We start from the raw sequence: 5915 nt of genomic DNA, 5'->3' as shown, positions 1-5915 counted from the left end.
AAGAAACAGATTTGAAAATGTAAGGGTTTATGCATATACATGCAAGTGTGCATGTGGATAAAAAGGGCCTTCACGGGTCAGCTAACTTCTAAAATGGAAACCACACTTGAGCCGGGGTCAACAGAGTTAGGTCATTTCTCCAAAAGCTACCATGAACGCATACTTTCCATCTCTACCACGGAGACTGAGAATTTTTTTTTCCAGATTTATTTATCGGAAAGAATGAGAGAGAGAGAGAGAGAGGAAGGGAGAAAGAGAGATCTATTTTCTAGCCCCTGTTTCCTCCTCAATGCCCACACAGCTGGGGCTAGGCCAGGGGCCAGGAACTCCATCTGGGCTTCCCACAAGGGCAGCCGGAAGCCAGTGAGTACTTGGGCCATTTTCTGCTGTGTTCCAGTTGCATTTTCAGGAAGCTGGGTCAGAAAGAGAGGCAGGATTTGATCCCAAGCATTGCAATATAGGATGCCAGCACTCAAGAGGCACCTGAATTTGCTGTGCAAAAAATGTCCACCCCATTCTCTGAGACTACAAAGTATTTTTTTTCTACAAAGTATTTTTAAAGACAAGCCACACAAGGGTTAGACATAATCGGCTAGAGGGATGTGGCAATGGATTTTGATTCTTTTAATTTTATGGTTAATCACTTACATCTATTTTATTTTCTAACAGATGTGACTTAAAGTTGACATACAATCAACTCCAAAGATTTGAAATACACGTTTGAGAAGTTAGGGCATCCAGCAATCTGAGTACAATAAAAAAAAAGAAATGAATCCATCACTCGCCAAATTTGCTTTCTATGTCCTACCCACTTGCAATTCCCAACCCAGTGCCACCCTACACCTGTGCCCAGAAAACTTCGGATCTATTTTCTGCCATTAAAATTAGTTTGACGGCACAGTAGCTAAATCCTTGCCTTGAATGTGCCAGGGAGTGAAATCAGCAGACAGAAAATATTGCTGTCTCTCCTTTTCTCTGTAAATCTGCCTTTCCGATAAAAATTAAGATTAGCTTGAATGTCCTAGAATTTACAAGATAAGTACATAATACATGCTATTTTTTTTTTTTGGTCTGACTTCTTTCAATGAGTTTGGGATTCTACGTTTTATACCATATTGTTTTGACATTCTATGTATTATACCAAGTATTGCTAGTTTCTTGCTTTTTGTGGTTGAGTAATATTTCATCTTAGAGGAATTTAGAAACAAAAGGTAGAACATATTTCTTTTTTTCTTCCAATTGTTACTGAAGATTTGTGTGATGGTTAACACAGCCTCCCCTCCCCCAAAGACAATGACTTCCGGCCCATTTCTCCGCCACTGTCTTAAATGTGGTGCGCATGACTGGAAGAGGGTTCACTGCCCCCAGTGCAGGCTTCCTTTTCCTCCTTTCTCCAACTCTCTCTTTCTTCTCCAGCAATTACTGAGCACCTGTGATATGCCAGGGCAGTTTTAAGCACTAGGAATAAAATGATGAATAAAACAGGCCAATTCATGGACTTCACAGAACTTTAATTTACCTGGAATGATGGGAATGAAAGGGAAATCAGATCAGACAGAGTGATAGCTACTACACAAGGAGAGGTGTGTGGTGTCACAGGTCACAGAGGGTCACAGCAGGCCTCCCAGAGGCAGGCATCTGCTCAGGAGCTGGCGGGGCTCCAGGGGCAGAGTATTTGATGAGATGGATATCTTTCTGTGAGTAGGACAGTGCAGAAGGCATGGGGTATTGTCTGGTGGTTAAGATCGTCAACTGTTCTCTGGAATGTGTTCAGAGCAGGGTCTCTTGGAGGTTTACACATCCCAGGCCTCACTGCAGGGTGCAGTGTTGTATTCCTGGAGCGGATCTGTGAGCTGCAGTGCAGCTGGAATGTGGCTCTATCAGGCTGAGCGCTGCAGAAGCAAGTATTATACCCATTCCTTTCCCTTCTGCTGCAAGACCTGCAGCACTTGGGTCCTCTGAACTTTGCAAGGAGGAAAGTTGAGCCCTGAATGGGAACATCTGGCTCCTTGCAGAAGTGGAAAGAACACTCCCATTGTGCTACACTACTGAAGATGTTAGGATGCCATTTCATGCTCTAGTGGCTGGTGTTACAGGACTGAACAGAGGCCTGAAGAAACCAGAAATGGAACATTGCACAGAACCTGTTGCCCTAACTACAAGACATGCTTGAGTTTGTCCTTCTATTGACCAGGGAAGCCAGGAGAGGAAATTTCACTTAAGGTCTTACAGCAATCCTGCATTGATGCTATTCCTACCAGTTATGCAGAAATTGTTTTGTTAAACTAAAATGAAAACTTTCCATTAAAAAATCAGGAGCACTCTCATTGTGAGGCCAAGGAGTTGAAGCTCAGAGAGGTAGGCTTGTGATCTGAATCTGGGGAGTTCTGCCACCTTGTCTTCTATGTCTATTATGAAAGCACTTCAAAGAATTCAGGGAAAAGGAGACCAAAAGATGCGTTTATTTTGCTGCAAAAAAAAAAAAATCAGAAATTCATGCATATTGAAGAGTCTTCCAGAAGTTCATGAAAATGTATATTATGAAAAAACTATGTATGGGTTTCAAAATTTTTTGTACCAAAATAAACTTATTTTTAATTCAATGTTCTACAGACTTTTTGAAATAGCTTCATACATTCTTTTCTCAAACGCTAAGATGAAATGATTTGTGGGCTTCGAACAGTACACACTATTAGAATCTTTCGCATTTCTTGCTCTTGTGAAGTGAGCTACACTATTTTGGGGGCTTAAATAGGAGGAATTCTGAAGTGAAACTTCTTTGCAGATAACAGATTTCACAGTTCTTTTCTAGTCAGTGATTCTTGGATAAAAATGGAAATATGAAGTCATAGTAAAAATGAATGTGCAAGGCATAAGGTCTGTATCGCCCCATTGGTATTAAAGACAAGAAAGTAAACCCATGAGAGTCTAGCCTTGTGGGCAGTCATTGAAACACTGACACTGTTATGATGTAGTGGGTTAAGCCATTATCTCTGACACCAGTACCTCATAGTAGCTGATTCAAAACCTGTATGTTTGTATGATCCACTTTGAGACCAGCTCACTGTCAATAGCCTGGTAAAAGCAGTAAAAATGGCCCACGGGCTTGGGGCCATACACCCACGTGGGACTCATGGAAGAAGCTTCTGGCTCCTGGCTTCAGCCTGGCACAGCCCCTGCCAATTGTGACCAATTAGGAAGTGAACCAGCAGATGGAAGCTCTCTCTCTCTCTCTCTGCCTTTCAGACATGCTGAAAATAAATCTTGAAAAAAAATTTTTTTTCACAGAGCATCCTACCATGAGCCTACTAATTTTACCACCCATGATCTAAGGACCATAACGTTCCAGGATATAATGCAGTTCTGTATCCCTAGGTGTTTTACTTGGCTTGAGTTCTCCCTTTCAGAAACTGGAAAAAATTTACATGAAATCACTCTTGAACCTCAAGATAAAAAAAAAAAATCCACTGTTCCCCTGAGAGATGCGATCTGAAGAATAAAACAACAAACATATGGTACAGTTGATTGGGCTCTGAACCATGGTTAGCGATGTGGAAAAGAACTTCTGGCATTTAGAAAAACTGGGTTGGACTCCTGGCTCTGGCACTCAGACACCGGGTGGCTGGGGCAGGAGCCTTACTCTCTCTGAGAATCCATTATCTCAACAGTGTTAACAATCAGTCTCATGGACTTGGCAGATTGGAGGGAGTTGTGGAGTTTGGATCAATCGTGTTGGTTAGGATGTGGGGATTCAAGATGCAGAAATCCTTGCTCATTCAGGTGAGGCTTACCACGTTGGTCAAGAGAGGGACAAAGCCAGGCTCTGCTCACTGGCTTTCATTTACTCCCTGCCGGGTGGGCGTCCCTATGGTGCCTGAGCCCCAGGGAAAGCCTGAAGCCTGGGAAACCATCATCAGTTTCCAAGCAGCGCCCCTCCCGGGATTAGCACACACAAACAAGAGCTCTCTTTGGCTCTGTCCTCTGCCTTTCTACTTTGCACTCCTTGGGAGCCTGAGCAAGTAACTTACATTTCCTTTTAATGGGAGGCGAGGCCTGTGAGCTCTCAGACCTTAGCACTAATGCCCTTCGCTGCAGTTCTGTGTCTATGTGCTGGTGTGTGTCTGCACCTCTCTCTCTCAAGTGTCATCTGTTGCCTTGGCAATCTTCTCTCAAGGCTGCTATGCTCAGCAAATGAAGAACAGCCACAGGACCTACCAAGCAGACTGCCCATGCCCAGGTCTGGCTGGTTACTGGGTAGGTGGTATGAGCTCAGGGAGCCGTGTGTTGGACACTTATGTTTCCAGCACACTCACAGTAGTCCAGCCCCTGGAGATCCTGCACTTTTGTCCTGCAGTGAAATGCAGGAAGGAGCAGGTCTATGATATGAGAGGAGCCTGATCAATCAGACAGGTCCCAAGCATACCACATGCAGTATTTTAAAGCTACAACAGCCAGGCAGAGGGACCTGATACTGCAAATCTTCTGTTAGGAGGGTCCCTGCTAATGTTTGATAAATTGTACCCCCACACCTCAAAGTCATGCATAGAATCATTTCTCTTTTAAAAAGATGTATTTATTTTTATTTGAATGGGAGAATTACAGAGGGAAGAGACATACAGGAAAGAAAGATCTCCCACCTGCTGGTTCATTCTTAGATGGCTGCAATTGCTAGGACTGAGCCAGGCTGAAGCCAGGAACCTTGAGTTTCATTTGGGTTTCCAGTGTGGGTCCGCAGCCCCAGGCGTTTGGGCCATCCTCTGCTGCTTTGCCAGGCACATTAACAGGGAAGTGGATTGGAAGTAGAGCAGTCAGAACTTGAAAAACAGCACCCATATGAAATGCCAGCAGCACAGATGGAGGACTGACCTACTACACCATGGCTCTGACCTGCAAGGTAGCATTTCTTCTTCTTTTTTAAAAAAGATTTAAAAATTTTTATTACAAAGTCAGATATAAAAAGAGGAGGAGAGACAGAGAGGAAGATCGTCCATCTGATGATTCACTCCCCCAGTGACTTCAACGGCTGGTGCTGTGCCGATCCAAAGCCAGGAACCCGAAACCTCTTCCCCAGGTCTCCCACGTAGGTGCAGGGTCCCAAGGCTTTGGGCTGTCCTCAACTGCTTCCCCGGGCTACAGGCAGGGAGCTGGACAGGAAGTGGAGCTGCTGGGATTAGAACCATATGGGATCCCAGTGCATTCAAGGTGAGGGTTTTAGCCGTAGGCTACCACACTGGGCCCCGTAGTAGCATTTCTAAGAGACAGCAACTGATGTGTTTCAATGATGCCAATTGACAGTCAATTGAGTTTATGAAAGGATTAACAGTGAAATGGCATAAGACACTTGACTCATGTCAACACATTAAACTGCCATCTTGCATGTTGTCTGAGTATGCCCTCAACCAGCAAAGTAAAGAAGGCATGAAACAGAGCCACCCAAAAGGATTTCCTGGGATTTCTTATAAAATAATCCTCCAGTTCAATATCGTCCCCCAACAGTGTCTAGAAAATTACCTCAAATCACCAGTGGATAGGAAAGTGTCTGTTCCCTAGTACGTGTTTAAATCAAATTAAATGGTTGGATGAATAAATGAATGAATGAAATATGCTGACACCCCGGCAGCCTTGGCTGTTCCCAAGTCGGTTCTTGAATGTAGTGTGCCCAGAAGCATGTTCTCAGGCTTGAGCAGGAGTTAGAATCTCTGCGACACTAGTGTAAACTGAGGCAGCCCCGCCCTCAGGGAGTCCGACTGAGCTGGTACGGGCTGGGGGCCCGGTTGCATTTGTTATGAGTCTCCAAGTAGTGTTGCTGCTGTCCTGGGCTGCACTCCAGGAAGCTCTGCTCTCTGTGCTGCAAGAGTAATAGGCTCATGTGGTAGATAGAAGGAAGATCTGCTTGTGTACCAAGACGGTATGTT

Source organism: Ochotona curzoniae, unplaced genomic scaffold (genome assembly GCF_017591425.1).
Source record: "Ochotona curzoniae isolate NIBS_2020 unplaced genomic scaffold, NIBS_Ocur_1.0 patch187, whole genome shotgun sequence".
NCBI classification, from domain to species: domain Eukaryota; kingdom Metazoa; phylum Chordata; class Mammalia; order Lagomorpha; family Ochotonidae; genus Ochotona; species Ochotona curzoniae.
This window is presented reverse-complemented; position numbering follows the sequence as displayed.